At 39.0% G+C, this 18606-nt stretch overlaps 1 protein-coding gene across 3 annotated transcripts in view; it reads right to left on the bottom strand.

The window, feature by feature from the left end:
* The window catches only part of LOC131708043 (ubiquitin-associated and SH3 domain-containing protein B-like), a 41909-nt gene that overhangs the window by 14259 nt on the left and 9044 nt on the right, over positions 1 to 18606 (bottom strand). Inside the window, exons 1-2 of one of the 3 annotated variants that reach the window (XM_059009932.1) lie at positions 5468 to 5571; positions 5239 to 5327 (exon numbers count right to left, since the gene is read on the bottom strand). The exons of 1 other annotated variant lie outside the window; for it this stretch is intronic. The gene's annotated coding sequence lies outside the window, so the exon portion shown is untranslated. Of the gene's footprint in view, positions 1 to 5238; positions 5572 to 18606 lie in introns of those variants that run through there. One more of the 3 variants, XM_059009930.1, reaches the window with a different exon arrangement.

Below are 18606 nucleotides of genomic sequence, written 5' to 3'. Positions count from 1 at the left end.
ATTATGTTTTTAAGGAAGATATTAAATACATATTAGAAACACATGTCAATGTCTACACTGCTAAACGTGCTCAGCAGCACACAGAGAAGCAGCCAGTCCCTTGTTTTAACAGCTGATAAGGACTTCTCTCATGAAACACTGAACCACCACTCACTGTGGGCTTTGTTGAGCTGTGTATTGTCCGTCTGTTTTAAACAGATATGCTTTTGGTCTGGTTTTGGGTTTCCTGTCTGCGAAGTATTTAGTGGTGAAAGGGGCTGGTCGTCAGCCAACTGCGGTTTCATCTCACTGATATGAATTATTTCTGTATTCTCCAAAGATGGTTTCGTACCTTCATAACTCATCCTTCCTGTATTGCTGTTCTTAACAATGGTAGCGTTTGTTTTAAAACAAACTCCCACATTTTTTTTTTTTTTTTTTTTTTAATAAGAATAATGAGCTTTAGAGAATAAAAATGGGGCGGCCTCTGCAGCCGTTGCCTTCCCAGTACAGTCGGCCATCTTTAAACCCGTTGTCTGCCACACTAATAGAAAACCTGTGGTCCTGCTGTGCCACAGTAAAAACGTCCCTTTTACATACAATCACTTTTGTGAAAGTACGAACTTTGCAAACTTCACATCCCTCATTATTAACATTCAGGACGACCGTTTCTGAATACCACAGCTCCTAATAAAATGACCCCCTCCTTCAGGTCTTGCTACGCAATGTGGAAAGCTGGCGAGGACGTGCAGATGTGCCGAGTTTCTGCAGAACATTAATACTGACCTACTTTTGAGTGACGCTTTATACTTCTGTACTGCCTAATTAGCAGCCTTTAAGAAATGTGGTTTAGGGCTGGTAAGGCGGTAAATGATCTAATTGCAATTCTCCCAGATGGTTTCTAATGAGCATGGTTCAGGGCCAAGGAATTTCATAAGTGAGGAAAACGGGCTCTCGCGCTGCCAACACAACCCGCATGCACTAAAGAAAGTGAGAAAGAGTTTGATCCAAAGCAGTGGTGCTTTCATAACTACACAAATCCAGCTCATTTATAAAGTGGAATGGAATGGTTTTATCAACTTGTAGCACTGAAACAGACCACTAGGGGGGGCTGAGGGCACTTCCTTACTGCACAATTAGAAATGTATAGATCTTAGAAGTCTACGACTCTGGCAAATATCCTATGTATGGCAAACTATTGCAAAATATGTTAGAGGCATTTTATAACCATGGGGTGACTGTCCAATGTCTGTGCAAATGTACTGTGGCAAACATTTATAACGGACCGCCTGTAGTGGGAAGTTATAGAGGATATCTAGCTCAGATATTGAACCCAGTATTGTTAGATGATACAGACACCTTTAAAAAGAAAACGGCCAGAAAGCTGGTACTTCTTAACATTGGCTTACAAACCAGCCCCTTTAAAAACACGTTGTGCACTGTGAAAGTACTGGTGGATAACATGTTGAAAACCCCAGCCCTACACCCAACACAGGCTAGCTGCACAAACAACCCCACAGGCTGGTAACTCTGTACAAAAGCACTCCATTGTTTTTCCTCTCAAAAGGAGTACCACCTCCAGTGGAAAAAGACACATGAAGTCATTTCCGTCCTGTTTGAAAACTACCTAGAACAGCTGTCCACAAGAGAAGCACTGGCATTTTACCACAATGATCTCACTGCACGAGCACTGAGAGGATCAACACCCCTGTACTATATAATGCAACTGTAATCAGATCAGTGAACCACCTGACACACACTGCACCACTGCTCTGCAAGAAGACGAGGAATTATTTATTTCCTAAATGTTTAAACTTTAACACTGAGCACTTGAAATAGTTTGATCATATTGGGGATGTTTGTAAGCCTTCCATCACTATATTAGGAATTACTGCAACATTATTTTTGTGCATGGGTGAATGAAATGCACTGTAAATAATTACTGACTATGAACACTAAGGCTAACCCCTATGTTTACGGCTAGACAGATGAACCGCTTCCATACGGTATACAGTACAGATTAGGAACTATTTCATATGAAAAAGGTGGTGCTGAACAAGTTTCATCACAATTAGACAAGTGGTTATCCAGAACACTTAAACTACACAGAGAAAGACAGCTGGACAGACAGAGAAACAGCTTCCACATACCCAGAGATGACATTTAACACCCCAGACCGCAGGATCAGTAGATTGTATAGAGGAAACAATAACGTAATGCACGGTCTTCATGCACGTTCCCACACACCTGTGCTTTAACCTTGAAACAGTTATCCACTGTGGTGGAAAAAAGTGTCATTGTAGCCAACCTCATTGCCTTTAATATACTTTCTCCCTCACAGCTCTGCGCATCTGTCTGTGCGAGAGGAAGCTGCCTGCCCTCTCAGTTGGAGTTTGGTTTCTTCTTTTAGATTTGAAATATAATGATTGTAATATAAACTGCTTCCGTTGTATAGAAGTTGATATGGCAGGCTGTCCTGTAAATATGTTAGTGCATCAATAAATACACCCTCGAAGCTAAATGTCTGTCTACATTCTTTGAAAGACAGCATTACGAAGGCAGGCACTTCAACAGATATTTCCTTTCATTAAAACGGCAAAATGGATACTACAAAAACGCATACTTGCATGTTTCTGAGCGGACTGATTCGGAACGGAACATTGCTTAAAAGATAACTTTCGATCTTTACTGGCGATCAGACACCTGCTGTTGACCAGTCAGGTTCAACGGAACCAGCTGGTTCCATTTCCTAATTGTTCTTTGAATTGGAGTGCAATTCAAAATGTGCTTCACATAGGAAAATGGAACATCTACGAGGTGACCAGATAAGATTGAAATAATCTGGTGAGGTCTTACGTACTTCTAAAAGGCATCCAAAGCATTCAGCAGTGCCATATCTATTGAAACGGTCTTTTGCAGCCCTGCCCTTTCAGTGTTCAATGCATCCCTCTGGTCAGCAATGCCCTCTTCTGAAATCGAATCTGGGCTATGGTCTAGTGCAAGCCAGCAGTTCTGGCTTCGGAAAGACTTTGCACCGAGAGGATGGGTGTAAACAGAAGGGTAGTTCTGGAACCCAGTTCTCTGGCTATGCTTGGCATGCGTTTTCACTTGCTCGTCTCAAGTCTGCGTGCATTTTACTTACCACCAGAAGGCAAGCTATTCAAAAATATGCGGTTTGTTTTATATGTTGTGAATCCGACACATTGTGTTAGATGCTGCAGGAGTAACACACGTTCAGATTAAAAAAATGGAAATAGCAAAAGAATGTCAAAAAAGTTACAATTAACAAAAGTTCTGGAGCGGGCTAACATCGCATTGGTTACACAGGGAAAAATAAGAGGAGTAGCAATAAAACGAGAGAGAGAGAGAGAGAGAGGAGAGAGAGAGAGAGAGCGAGAGAGAGAGAGAGAGGAGAGAGAGAGAGAGAGAGAGGAGAGAGAGAGCGAGAGAGAGAGAGAGAGAGAGAGAGAGAGAGAGAGAGAGAGAGCTCAGCGTGCAGCTTTAGAGTGAAGCTTTGTGGTTACTCAGCTGCTTGGCCTACCCCCTCTGGGCTGCACAACTGGACTCCCACCTGACTCCCACACTGCCCTGAATAAACAACAGAGTGGCAGTGGAGCCTTAACAACATGATCCTGACTTCCAGCAGCAGCTCTGCCCTGGAAATGCCTAACATATCTGCAAAGAAACAGGCTTTCATTGATAACTCCCGTCACTGGAGACCCTATTCAGCTGCATGACTGAACCAACTGGGTTTTCTAAAAACTAGTCTACAGCCAATGACATCATTCAATAAACTGCACCCTTTACTATGCAACTCTCACAGGTACAAGAAAAGTATGCAACAGCATTTTCAAAATCTGAGACCGTACTTGGTTCAATAACAATCTGGGGTTTCCTTTGAAATGGTAAGAGTAAAAACACAACAATCTTTTACTAGATTTACTGTTTGAGTCACAACAGAGCTTGATAGTGTGACAAACAGTGGCAGGCCTAGGACTTCATTTGAAACCATTACGATTTCAAGATACACCGAACCTAAGATATATGTACAGTTTGGGGTACACTAGTTTACTGGTCTACTCTTCAGGTTTCCCATATAAAAAATGGTCCCGTCTGTCCCACTCCACATGGTGGACACAAGAACTACTCTGATTTTGACACAACCTTCACCCTAGCCACTTACAGATGTTATGGATTGCATGCGTCTATAATCCGATAAACTCTAAATATTTATAACCTTACGGGTGCTGTGTGATGATGAAGATCCCATGTGTGCGTGCACTACCTCTGGGGTCTTTCTCAACCCTCTGAAGAGGTCTGGTGTTGAGTGAACAGCAGACACATTGTCAGGCGAGTGTTAAATGCAGCATTTCTGTGAAAATAGAGTGTTGCCGTTATAACAACTATTACACCAATGCGTTTATTTTAGATTGTAGCCCTGTAGTTTCATACTATATCTGTCAGGTTTCCTTCCACAAAAAAAAAATAGGTCAGATCCCACCCTTGACTGAACAGTAAATTAAGAGACAGTTTCTCTTTTCAAACATCGAACAAACGTCGGTATGTGTGTGTGTGGTTTTTTAATTTTTTTAATTTTTTTTTTTTTGTTCCTTCCGGTTATGACAAAAAAAAAGTAGACAAAGAGACAATAACTTGAGGGTAGATAAAACATCAAGCACTTTGAAACTAACAAGTAAAAAAAAAAAAAAAAAACCCAAAAGGTTTCTCTGGTAAGGAGTAACTGTTTCCTGTTACGTTTGTGCGTATTCTTTTCAAACCGTCATTAGGAGTCAGTCGATATAAATTCATGACAACAGGCCTTCACGGTGTTGAAACCAGAAAAAAAAAAACCAAACTACTCAATTATACTAATTCATCCAGACCTGTAAAACAGCCAGCAGTGTACCTGTGAAGGGTTTAGTAATTCTGAAAAACATGAGAAAGACTTCTTGTCAGAACATTTGGTCACTGAATTTTACAGTTTATTTTAGTATTACTACAAGTTTATCAATTTAGTACAGTTACTTTAAGTTTACCATAGTATTTTTTTGCAGTTTCACCATGGTTTTTTTTCCCGTGGTTATACTACGCATTTACCATACTTAACCCTGGTTTCCAATGTTTATTAATAAGCTTTACCATATCTCGCTATTTCATTGCAATGCTTGCCTATGCTTTACTTCGCTATGCTTTTACTATGGGAAACTTGTATAAGGGTACTTTATACAATCTAGCTTTTAAGAATATTGGATTTCTTACCTGAAGAAATTACATCTTTTAAAAGCTGGCACTCAGATTGAATTAAATATTCCAATATGACCCTTGGTAAAAGAATTTAAGATGAACCCCTGCTTATGAAAAATGATAGGGTAAAAAAACAGAGGTCTGTAAGATGGGAATCTGTATTGCATACTAACGCTACTGAAGATTAAAGCTGTTTAAAGACATGCGCTAACATTAAAAAAATATGCAAAGTAGAAAAAATGACCTTAAAATACGCAAAACTGCACGAAGAGATGTGATCAATATTAAAAGACGACACTGCTAAAGAAATATCACAGGGAACTCTCAACGCCATGAAACACACTAATCTGCCGCACACAACAGGAAATGCTAATGAGTGCTGCAAGAACGCTGAACATAAGAAGTTGCTAAATATGGACGATGCAATCTGCTTTAGCTAAAACTGAACAAGAGGTTTGTTTTCAGAATGTTATATATATATATATATATATATATATATATATATATATATATATATATAAACACATTTCCAAATGTTCTTATTAAAAAAAAAAAAATCAGTGCATACACAGTCTTGTTTGAGGATTTTAATTCATTGCAAGAAGTACAATTATCGTGATAATCATTTTTTCGTAACTGTGATACACAAATTCCATTAACGTATAACTACACTAATGTAAATGAATGTTCATTCCGATTTTCAAACACAATATATAGAAATCTACATCCGTACAACGTGATGTTGGGTATTACGATACAGGTCATGAAATCCAGTAGACATCCAGCTGCAATGACAAAGACACTAGTTGGACCATTTGGCTCTGTGGCTCTAATTAAACCTACTTAAATACTGGGTGTGTTTTATTAACACTTTGATGCTCTTCAGGTCTAGCTGCCTTCCACAGATATTTTAAACATGTGCAGGTTTGTGTCTTTATAGAAGCAGCACCATCTAATGATCTGGATGATGCTTCCTTGAGTTCTGTTGAAAACACACTGCAGTGCATGCGCTGGAGATTACTAATATCAAGCCTACATCACGTCTATGACTGGCAACTATAACTGAAGAGCAGCTTGAGAGTTGCATAATTGTAATAAGTTATTACATCATAAAAAGGGTGATGGGACAGTAAGCCAGCTATATACTCCCGAGCATGACTAAGAGTTTCTCAGAAGTTTTACCTCGCAAGCAGTGCCAGAAAACTTGAATAGTTGCTCTAAAGAGTTTGCCACTTCAAGAAGTTCAAGAAGTTTAAAAGATGTGTGTCAGCAATTCCATATGGCGCCCCAAACTGGAAACATTTCAGATTTTCTCAAGTGCTCAGGTTCATAAAAATAGACCAACCACTACCCACTTGCAAATCGGGTTACTTGTGTAACAAAGTGATCTTTTTGGACGTGCCAGTTATTTCCCTATTCAAGTTTTAAAAAGTATTTAGCTCCACATTATAACTGCTCTTGTTCTTCTGTTGAGCTCTTTATTCCTTTACATTTTCATTTGGACATTTCTTAAAGATGAAGTCCATACTGCTTCCTTGTACCTAATCACTTCAAAATAGTTTTTTTTTGTTTTTTTTTGCCGACTGCACAAATATGCAGGATCAATGCACACCACTTTTGCCTGCTAAGACCAGGGGCAGGAGAGGATGTGAAGTTTATAATTACAACCAAACAATTTCCGACACAGAGAATCCAAGGTAAAAGCACTGAGCTCATGAGGCGATCTCAAAAGAGTTGAGCCCAGGGCAGCCAGCATGATAGATTTACCCCTGAAGCCCCAGGTGTGTTTAAAAAAAGACTAATCATCAAATCACAAAATCATGTAAAATCTCCACTAACATGTCATTTCTTTGTGTCACTTTACTGCATTCTTTCATTTTTTAATCTTCCAGAACATTATAGCCTGCCCTCAAAATAGGGAGTCACCCTACTTCAACCTGCAGAGACAGAGTGACAGGAAACAAATTGTTACAGGAAAAGCCTCCTCATGATTTTCTGAAGTGAGGCGGGGAAGCATATTAACGTTGCACTGTTCATTAAAGCTCTTGCGGGAAGCATTGTGCACTGTCTAACACTGACACCTCAGAAATTCAACCTTGAAAATGATAACATGATATTAAAACAGGTAAGAAATACAAATTTAAGAACATTCACAATATCCCTTTAGAGTTCTGGAACGGCTCCGGAATCACAACAGAAATGAAAATCCTTTTCCCATTTTCTTTTACAGATGTACCGTAAAAAGCATGGTTTTAAAACCTTAAGGGAGGCCGGTGGTTCCCCATTTGACATAACTGGCTTTGTAAGACTGGGAACTAAGATTTCATACTACCGAAATTCTGAGATTCACATGTAAATTTCACAAGTAAATCTTCCCCCCGAAGATTGCTCACAATTTGTGCACCATCGAGAGTAACCATATTTCTCGGTGCTGATTTGAAAGTTTGTTATCGGCTGTAGTCACACCACTATAAATGCAGAAATGACTGTGGATGAGTAATAGGCTGAGTGGGAGGGATTCTCACTGTTTGGTTTCTGATCCCCGACAGGGATCCCCTCTTCCCACTCATATTTCCAGACAGGTGAGCAACAGCTGCGTGTTCAGAATTGAGAGACAGAGAACACCGTACCATGAACAAGTCAACCATTTTAATGAAATGACTCCAGAAATCTTACCTGAAGTGTACTTCCATTTGTATATGTGTTTAAGAAAAGCACATGTTACATAATATTTATTAGCTCTCTTCAGTAAGAAGCATTATACAGTGCCCTTACTTCTTTATAGGGTTCAATCTGTGTTATGGGTTCTCCCATAGAATTATATATTGTTTGCCCTTAAATTCCCTAAATTTGCCTTCACCTGGTTTTAAGTTTACCTGGAGAATCCGAAATGCCAGGACCTGACAGTCTTCCTCATTCCATTTAAATCATGTGACAATGTAACCTTTTAACTCTACCAGCCCCACCTACTCAACATATACCTTCTGTATATAGACAGAGAAAGTAGACCCGATAGGGTACACTGTCACATGACTTGAATGGGACGAGGAAGGCTTGTTAATACCAGCATTTAGGATTCTCCAGCCAAGCTCAAATCCAGGTAAAGACAGATTTATAGAAATATGAAAATAAATTTTGGAGCCACCAAACCCAGAACCATCATGCAAACACCATGAATAAGGGGATTCACCGCTGAAGGGACCCTTAGCTATTTCATGTGCTAGATGTGTGTTGGCGCTACACAGTTCCAATAATACAGTAAAGGTTTGTGTGCCGGTAGACACTTTTTTCCACTCATTGACACAGTCTTTTCAGCAGCTGGCTTTCCCAACTGGTGTGACAGCCGTCAGCAGGGTGAACTCTGACCCTGGCCACACAGGGAATTCCCCACAGCCTCCACACTGACACCCTGTGCCATTTCCTGTTTACAAACCTGCCAGGGTAGGGAACAAACTGCACATCTGATTGGAATAAATGAGAAAGATATATATCATAATAATAATAATAATTGTGTCAACAATGTGTCTGAGTGTGTGGGGAGGGAATAAGAGCTAAATATGTAGTAAAATGTTTCATGGACAAAAAAGAAAACAATGAATCAGACGGGTGACCAGTTAACGTGGTTAATGCGAAATGTTAACCGACAGCTCCAATATAAAACACACACAACACAGAGAACAGCGACACATCATGCATGTTTTGTCAACGGCATTTTCAATATCAAAAACATCTTCAGAATAGAAGAAAATAAAAATAACAAATAAACACAGCAGCCCTCATAATCGCATATTTGTAAAGTCCCCAAAAGGTCAATAAGAAGCTGTAGGAGTCTAACTATACAGTTATTTGACGATCATTTTGGCCTGAAGTCTTGAAGGCAGTTGTGCTTGTCGTATAATGAGACAGACCCCGTTGGTGCATAAGAGTCGACATTTTGTCTTGTGTAGTTCCAGAGACACGTGGCCGATACAGATTCACCGCAGGTTTAAGTAAACACTATTTTAAAACATATGACCACATTATATATATATATATATATATATATATATATATATATATATATATATATATATATATATATATAGATAGATAGATAGATAGATATAAAATTTTCCAACCACGCAGTTACAAATTGTTTTTTCCCCCCACTTCAGATCATAGATTTAAGAATATAAAAGTCAGTGATTAGCTCAGACAGTGATTAGCTCAGGAACAGCAGCTTTAAAACAGTAGATTCGCTGATAAAGCCTACATGGTCCCTATATGTACACATGCATCTATGCACCATGTCAAACGGTTTTGTTAAATTGTTAGGATGGAGTAATACAATGTATTTCGAGTGAGGAATGGCAGAGACCGCGTTTACTGCATCTATTTGTGTTTTAACCTTGGTTGATGTGGCCAAACATTTGTTTGACAAACAAACTGGGTATTGGCTAATACCAAGTTCTGCAATATTTTCCATTGAAAGCGTCACAGAGGAGGCACGTAAATAACAGTAATGTATCGCGTTTTATTTACTAAAGGACTTTGAAACTACTGATTATTTAACTCCCAACAAGTCTTTCAAAATAGGATCAAAACACTCCTTGTCATTTAAATCCTCACAGGGCATTCTGAGCTGTTTTCACATGCTTTTAAAAGATACAAAGAGACTAAAGAGCACAGCTAAATGTGTTTCTAACACAAGGCATTATAATCATCTAGGCATTCATAAGATATGCTAGTGCTCTCCAGAATCATACAAGTATATCCATTAATCCGAGACCTTAACAGAAACATTTTATTAAGCACTCCAGTAATAAATCATGGTAACAAGGGGGCTTTAAAAACTATAATAATAAAAGCAATAATAATAATAATAATAATACAAGTTAGAAAATAAATCATTTTATCCCCTGCTTTATTTTAACAAACGAGGTACTGGTTTTCCAATATGCAGAAATCAATTTGATCGAGTCATTGCTGTGTTATACACACTGGAGGCGAGATATTTTAAAGACTTTCACTCCAGTTCGTTATTAGCACATTATTTCTTACTGGAAGAAAAAAAAAAAACACCAATTACGAAATAATACAAACTTTACAAGCCTCTACACAAGTTTATCTCTAGCTTGGATTAACAGTTGTGCAATCTCAAGTACAAAGCTTCAAATTGAGAATCTACTGTAGCTAGCCCTAGGTTCATTTTCTTAAAAAAAACAATGGATTGTAACAGACGGGGTTATAGCTGAAAACCAAGTAAGCTGTTTCTGAATATGACCATGAATGCTATTCGTTTTATATTTTTTATTCAATAAAACAATAATTTAAATTTGTTCCATATGTCAGTCTTATTCTGGTTTTATATGTTGATTTTAGGCAGCATTATTAAATAAACACCTAAATCTATATATCCAGCTTATATTTGTGTGGGTGTTGTGGCAATGCACCCCGTCCCTGTGTGCATTTGTGTGTTATATGTTGTATGTTGCATGCGTGTGTTAATGTTGGTGTATAGAGATTGGTACACGGGATATAAACGGGTCTGTGTTTCACGTGTACTTAATGTAGATTTGTATTTAGGCACGAGGAGGGCACAAATCACTTCACGTGCTGGTTAAATGTAATATGTGAGCACGAGGTTGCACAGAATTAATTCACGTGCTGGGATTCAAGTGAATAATTAATTAGTAATTGAATCCCAGCACAACAGTATATATAAATGCACATTTCTTTCACTCAGGGTTGGGTGTTCGGTGAGTGGAGAACGGGAGAGAGAGAAGGAGAAAATAAAACAAAGTAAGAACGTAAATAGTGTTTTCACTCACCGTGTTTGTTCGTCTGTCTGTTTAAGTGTTTAGTACGTTTTGTTTGTCTATTTATTTTGGCGCAAGTGCCGTGTCCAGTGTTTTTGTCTGTTCAAACCTTTTATTTTCTGTTCTGTTATTAAATGCTGAGCGAAAGCATTCGCTCAGCTTCACCAAACCCCAAATCTCTGTCTGTTTATTTCCTGCATCTGGTCTGACGCCACCCACTCCGGCCGTCTTTGTGACAGTGTGCATGGTACCAATCCACAATTATGTCTAAAACAAGACGGCAGGTTTCCATACCACAAGTTCTGGGAATTGAAAAACTAACCGAGGACTAAATGTATTTGACGCAGCGGTCATTAGTAAACAGCTCTGAGAACCAAGGCCTTTATTCTCGGCCTACTTCTCTGCACAAAATGGCCGCCACTTGTTTACAATTGGAGCCCACTCTTGCCAACGTTGTTGCTTCATTTTTAAATACTGTCATGCATTCTCTTTCATTGGTAAACTGATTTTCAAAACTTAAGGGGATGTTTTGAATCCGCTTGTGTTTCAACTCAAACGTAAGTAAGCTTTTCTTTATTCTTGGAGATAACTCAACCTTTTGGCCCAAAGTTCCTCACCCGGGGAGTCCGTGGGGGTTGTAAGTAGCGGACAGAGCAGCCCCAGAGACAGTGTGGGCGGACCAGATAAAGTTCAGTCTCAATATGTATCGCTGTTTCGCTCTACGCGAGAGCCACAGCCTCACCTCGCCTAACGTTTTTCTCATGTTCAGAAGATATAGCTGCTGTGGTTTATCACGCACAAAAACACATTTAAAAAAACTGTTCATACACCTTTTCTAGCCACATGAAAACAATATACATTTAATGGTACTAAAATATAAATACTGCATCGGATTGGGTTGGTGTTACAGGCCTTCACAATTGAGTTAAACAGTTTGAAAACCATTAACCCAGCATTACGCATTTAAAAGTTTGTTGCTATCCTTCGTGTTTATATAGTATTAACCATACAGTTCAAGGGTACTGTTTAACATTCAACATTACTCATAGTCGATTTCATACACACATCTGTGTTGTACATATGCATTACTTTACACATTAATACTGTTTATTTTAAACTCTATTGTGCTTCTTATTATGGGCTGTCGAAGTGGTTAAACTTCTCAAATGTGTTAATGTTTAAACCTTGAATCTCAAAGTTAAAACGGTTAAACAATCTCATTTCTGAAATGTAACCTGCAGGGCAAGCACTCGGTTCTGGTCACTCAATTATAGAACAAGGGAAAAGAATAAATTAAGATTTTAGAAACTGTACCGAAGACCTGGTTGTCTGTTTTTGCAGTTTACATTGGCCCTCAGGTCACAGAACAGCTTCTCGGCACAGCTTTACACAGCAAACCAAATATCACAGACTTAAAGGTCAACACTGACTTCCTGTAACAATCAACTTCCTCACTGCGGACAGTGCGAGTTGTGTGTGCGTGAGTCAGATACAACTGCCTTTATTTTTCATTGGTTACCAAAGCCAAACAAAGACTGTATTGACTGGCTCTCCAATAAGCTTAGTGCAGAGCGCGTGTCCCTCATTGAAAGCACTGGGATAAACAACACTGTTTCAGAGAGTGAACCACGGTGACAGGGCCTATTATGGCTAAGATGGTAACCAGGCCTTGCTTGTGTTTTCATTCAAAAGAGGCCGAACCAAACCCTCAGGCTTCTATACAAATACCCAGCAATGAGGGGGAAAAATAAGACCATTCACTGTCTGTTTGTATTTTACTAAACCCTAGAACCAACTGACACGCAAAGTTTGTAGAAACCCTTATGTATGTTTGTTTGTTTGTTTGTTTTTTTTACATTTTAAAAGGATTCATTTTATTCAGGATTGTTCTACTCTAAAGCTGATAAAAAAAACAAAAAAACATGCATTTAAAATAAAAAGACAAGCAGATTATTTTTTGAGAATGCTGGCCCGTTTATGGGAATAAGCACTGGTTTATTAAAATAGTCTTATCTTGTAGTGACATCTCTGCACTTTTGAGTTGATAATATAAACTGCAAAAAAGAGACGTACAGGTCCACTTCAACGGTGCACATTTCCTTAAATCAAGCACAGAAATGTCTGTGCAGCAAATTCTCTCTCTGCTGATCTCGGGGGATTTAAGAGCAGTGCTGTGTAAGTTGTAGGTGCACATTTATTTTTTAATGAGTTTAGCGAACCAGAAGCTGTGGAGACAGACTCAGCAATCAAGGTTACAGCAGAGGCACTGTCTGAAATTCATCTGGTCAAAGCAGGAAGCAGAAGAAAAGCCCAAATCAATAACATCGTTCTCAAAATAACTACTGGGCGATATTTAGCAGGTGAAACAAATGGAAGACAACGTTAAGAGCCTATGAAATATTTTATTTAGATCTAGTACTGTCTGGATTTTGTTTTTTAAACAATACCAGGGCCCTATTTCGAAAGGCACATTTTCAAAGAAATAAAATCACTGTATTAGTAAAATAGAAAGCAAGAAACGTACACACTGAGCCTACATGTTGCAGATTACTGTACATATCACAAGAAAACAATAACAGCTTTGCTCTCAGATACAGTCCCAATGTGTTCCTATTGATTGCCAGGTAAAGCCATCTTCGATTTTAGGGCTTACCAGATGTCCCAGTTTAGCCGGGACAGGCCTGGTTTTCCATCAAAGGTCCCAGTGTCCCGACATTTTGCTCACAATCTTTAAAAAGTCCAGTTTTTTTTCAGCCACTTCATGTAGTGCGACACACTCTAAATATCTTTTGTCAAAATAACGTAAACAACTGCTTTTAGTTCATGACACCGGCAGTGATGAGCAAAATAAAATAAAAAAAAACAAGGTAATCAAGAATGTTATTTTTATAACATGATTAACACGAGCTTATTCCTCAGTGTGTCATGCATTTTCATTTAGTTTATATTCGATATGAATCTACAGTTGTGTGTAATATGGTAATTTTGTAGCTGTTCAGTTCAGGTGGGATTTAGCCCAGAGAGAGCAGAGAGAGGTTGCAAGTATCCGAATCCACCAAGTTAAACCCCTTCAACAACATCAATAAACAGACCCTGACGCAGTGAGTAAATAAATAAAGAAAGAAGGAAAGAAAGAAAGAAAGAAAGAAAGAAAGAAAGGAAAATGCCAAAATGTAAATGCATTTAATGATTTAATCTATTATTATTTGAGCTTTGAAAATCCGGTCACCCTGGGCTTACCCTATATTCAGTTCTGAGGCCCAGTTGCAGGTCTATTAACTTTCCTCTCTCATCAGACGACACAGAGACACATCTGACAGCTCGTATGCCGAATTGGTAATGCAGTTGAAGGGCTCTTAAGCCTTCGAGTTGTTTGTTTCTCAGTTTTGTACACCACTGTTGAATTTTCATCTTTTAAAAAAGAAAATGGGAGTTATAGTCTGCAGCACATGCTTTGAAAATATAGATCCTACAGCGATAGTTTGTTGCACGAGATTCTCTGTCCCTTGAGGACAGCAGCCACCCCCAGATTAAAATCACATTTTGTTGGCCCCTTGACTGGCCTTGATAAAGATGTTCCACTGTATTACTACTGAGTTTCTGCCAGTCTCTTGAACAGTCTTTGTTTTATCTGCTGTACGATCTGCAAGCCCTGTTTTCTAATCTGCTGGCCATCGTCTTCCGCACCCGTAATGGAAAAATTTGAGGTGTTTATTTGTGAAACTAAAGAAGAAAAAATAAAGTCAAAACTACCCCCTTTATAATTGATAACACAGTTACATTTCCTTCTGAATAACATTTCACACATCTTTTATCTTAACTGTGTGATCTACTGCTGTGCATTGGCACAGCTTGAACTGTGTATACAGTGGAGTAACCCTAAATCTGAACATACCGGAACACCACTAAAATATAGATTTGACTTAATATTGAACTTCTAGTAACACATATGCTATGTAATGCATTGTTCTAACTTCTAGAAGTCTTGCTCCTTCTTGTCAGAATGCTTTACTTTACGTGTCTGTGTGTCAGTGGCAGAGCAATGACGAAGGTTAAAGACATTACATCAAGAGAACTTCTGACTGAGATGTGAGTCATGTGACTTAGCTTGCCTATTATGCATGTTCAGGCTTGACAGCACCACAGGTAGTGTATGTTTTAAAAATGTGCACTATTCCCTCATCACAGACTGAAACATTTCTAATATTTATATCGAGGGATAGATTTTACTGTTTAAGTTTTCAGTTGTAATTTCAAGGGATACATCGTTTTGCTGCTTGTTTTTTATGACCTACAGAACAGGAAGTGATTTGTAGGTGTTCTCAAAACCTAAAGTATAGGGTTTGATATATCTTTCTGAACCAATTAAATGTTTAAAAAAAACATCTTCAGCACAGGGGACTAATAATCTTCAAAGTATGTTAAAGCCTTGGCTATCACTCCTTCATATCGCTGTTGCCATGGAAACTGCTAGTTAGAGAGGCTGCACAGAAAACGGAATTCAAAGGCCAAGCATGGTAGACTGTATCTCATACAGCAGCTTCTCAACACTCGAGCGATCCCTACAGAGGTACAGGCTCAGGAATTATTCCAAGAGTCTGCTATACTTAAAGCTACAGAGGCAACAAAGACCATTGAGGCGGTTACTGTGAACCCCAACACCCATACTCTATATACTGCAGCGGGGTTCAACTGTGAAAAAGTACCAAACCTTTTGAGGGTCAGTAATGAATGGTAGCAAACTAAATACAATTCACACTCCCTGGTCTTCAAAGCTGTGCCCATGGGCACATTCTACCACAGTTGTGTGCCCTCAATGGCAGCTGACATAATGTTATCTATATGCCTGTGATCACATTCCTAATTATACTCATTCGCTAGCAGAGAAAATCTGTACATTCTACTACCCTGTAATCTCCGCCTTTGCATGTAAGAATTTTAACGAGAGGAAAATAGTCTGATGTGAAAAACTGAAACATGGCCAAAATCCTGATTCTGAGAGTTAAATGTCAAACCAAAACCAATGCAAAAGATCCTACTTAAACCAACGAGTGCAAACTAAATAAACAAACAATCCAGGAAGTCATTTGCAAGACAAGTTTGCAGTAGGAATGGACAGGAAAATCCACTAAAACTCTGGATATTACATTGGTGCCACTGGATACGTTGGACTGGCAAAGTTGTTCAATTTGAAACGTGCCTTATCTGCATTACATAATAAATGGTTGTTTGATTGAAGCTCAGTATTACTCGGAGGGTGGCGAGTGCATGCAAAGCCACAGTGCAGCCCAATCCTTTAACAAGTTCTGGGATTAATCAGCTACTAGGAACAGAGAACTGCCTTGTTCATAAATAATATGATGTGCTGCTGGATAACAGCACCGATGTGTTCCCTTCAGCACCAGATTGCAAAGAAAATAAGCTAATGAGAAACAATGTGTGCGCAGCATATTATACCAACAACACATGCACTGCAGGTCACTCTGCATGTCACATATACATATACATATATATATATATATATATATACACAACCACATACTAGAGCTGCTATCACGCATGCAGCATGGCTTCAGTGAAGCGTATTCCACAACTGCTTCCTGTTTAGCAAGAACTGGAAATGTCACCCAAAAAAATAAAAAGACAAAAATAAAGAAGAAGAGGATGATCAGGCAATCATTCCTGGCTAAAATCCAAGGAGGAAAAAACTTGAAATGTATTATTATTTTTCAGTATTTATATGCAAGAAACCATACAGTCTATTACCAAACAAGTTAGTTAAAAATGTCTTCTTGGTTTTTTTTTTTAATCGTAAAGATCTCAATGCATATATTATTTTGCATGAAAATATGCACATGCATTTTCTACATTTGAGTTTGCTTCTTTTGTTGGTCTGCACATTCACACATATTACAAAAAAGGTCCATTTTGTTGTTATGAAAATGTATAGATATTTGACCACATATAAAATATAAGTTTGCCCTATATTACTGTACATCTTTACAGATACAAAAAGACAAATGGACCATATACAGTGGCACCAATGTAGCAATCACACACATATATATATTTAAATTTGAATAAACAATAACCCTGTGATGGTCACATTTCCTCTGACTCTGTGAACGGCTGGTGTGAGAGGAAAGCCCCTTCACACAGCAGGAAACGAAGGACCACACACAGAGAGGGCCTGTGGGCGTCTAACCAGGGCTGACCACAGGGGTCGAGCCCAGACAGGAAGTCAGTACACCAGACTAACAGCTCTGTCAGTGAGCAGGCCAGGCCTCTCCAGCCTGCATGTAAAAGCGACAGTTCACAAGAACAGAACTTTTGCACCGTCTTCAGTTCACACGAGCAGAACGTTTGCACCGTCTTCAGTTCACACGAGCAGAACGTTTGCACCGTCTTCAGTTCACACGAGCAGAACGTTTGCACCGTCTTCAGTTCACACGAGCAGAACGTTTGCACCGTCTTCAGTTCACACGAGCAGAACGTTTGCACCGTCTTCAGTTCACACGAGCAGAACGTTTGCACCATCTTCTTAACGAAAGTAGCTTGAAAGCAGCTTGTCTGCTCTTATATAAAACAGTCAGACTGTCCTCTGTGTTTACTGTAGAAATACAAGGGATGCCCCCTGGCACACTACAACAGCAATCAAGGACATCTGTTCAGACCACAAGTACTTGGTATATTTTAAGTGGCTGTAATAACACATACATTATGCTATGCAATGTACTGTATTGTACTGTAGTATTGAGTAAGTTCTATTTGTAAATTGCAAATTGTAAGAGATTATGCCTTTTGTTAATCCAGCTGAAATTGGTCAAGCTGGTACTTCTTGGCACTCTGCCTGCCTGGGATGGATTTTCATTTTAATTGTGGGTACAGTTCTACACGTGAAGTACATTCTGTAGTACATAACACACAGTACATGTTGATACAAGTGGACTAAAAGTAGGACAAGATGTATTTTCATACAGTAATTGCTGCCACTTAAAACGTGGAAGGAAAACCTTAGAAAAGTCTTGTTTTGCAAATACTTTTTCTGTAACAAAGTTTTGAGGTAGTGGTCCGAGGCAGAGAGACGGAAAGTTTCTTCCAGTAAGCCTTGCCCGGTAGTTACTGGAGCATAATGTGGTCCCTAGATTAAAAAAAATGTTAGCAATTGAGGACATCTGTTCAAATGGAGAGTAGCTGGGCTCGTCTCAGCAAGAGTAAAACAGACAAGTGTTTTTAATCAGCACTGCCTGTCCTCACACAGCAGTGCAATATGCAGACAGATGCACATTACTGAGAAACAAGCGCTCCGATTCTGGACTCAATTGTCCCACCCTATTCCGTACTGTCCTGTCCTTTATGAATACAACCCTCTGAATACCTGCCACATGTAGTGCACACTGCTGGGTAAGTGAGCTGACCCCTGCTGTAACACCCAGTCCGGGGTTTCCTTTCTTTAGGTATACTTAATCAGTATTGCAGACAAACTGATTAACTGATCGTACTTCTCATCATAGCAGGAATAAGTCACCTCTCAGTCTGTACTAATAGGAAGGAGCTCCTGCAGTTACAGGAGGGGAGAAAAACG

The sequence above is a fragment of the Acipenser ruthenus genome, chromosome 40 (genome assembly GCF_902713425.1).
Source record: "Acipenser ruthenus chromosome 40, fAciRut3.2 maternal haplotype, whole genome shotgun sequence".
Lineage (NCBI taxonomy): Eukaryota > Metazoa > Chordata > Actinopteri > Acipenseriformes > Acipenseridae > Acipenser > Acipenser ruthenus.
Note: the sequence above shows the minus strand (reverse complement) of the source record. Positions and strands in the feature narration are given on the sequence as shown.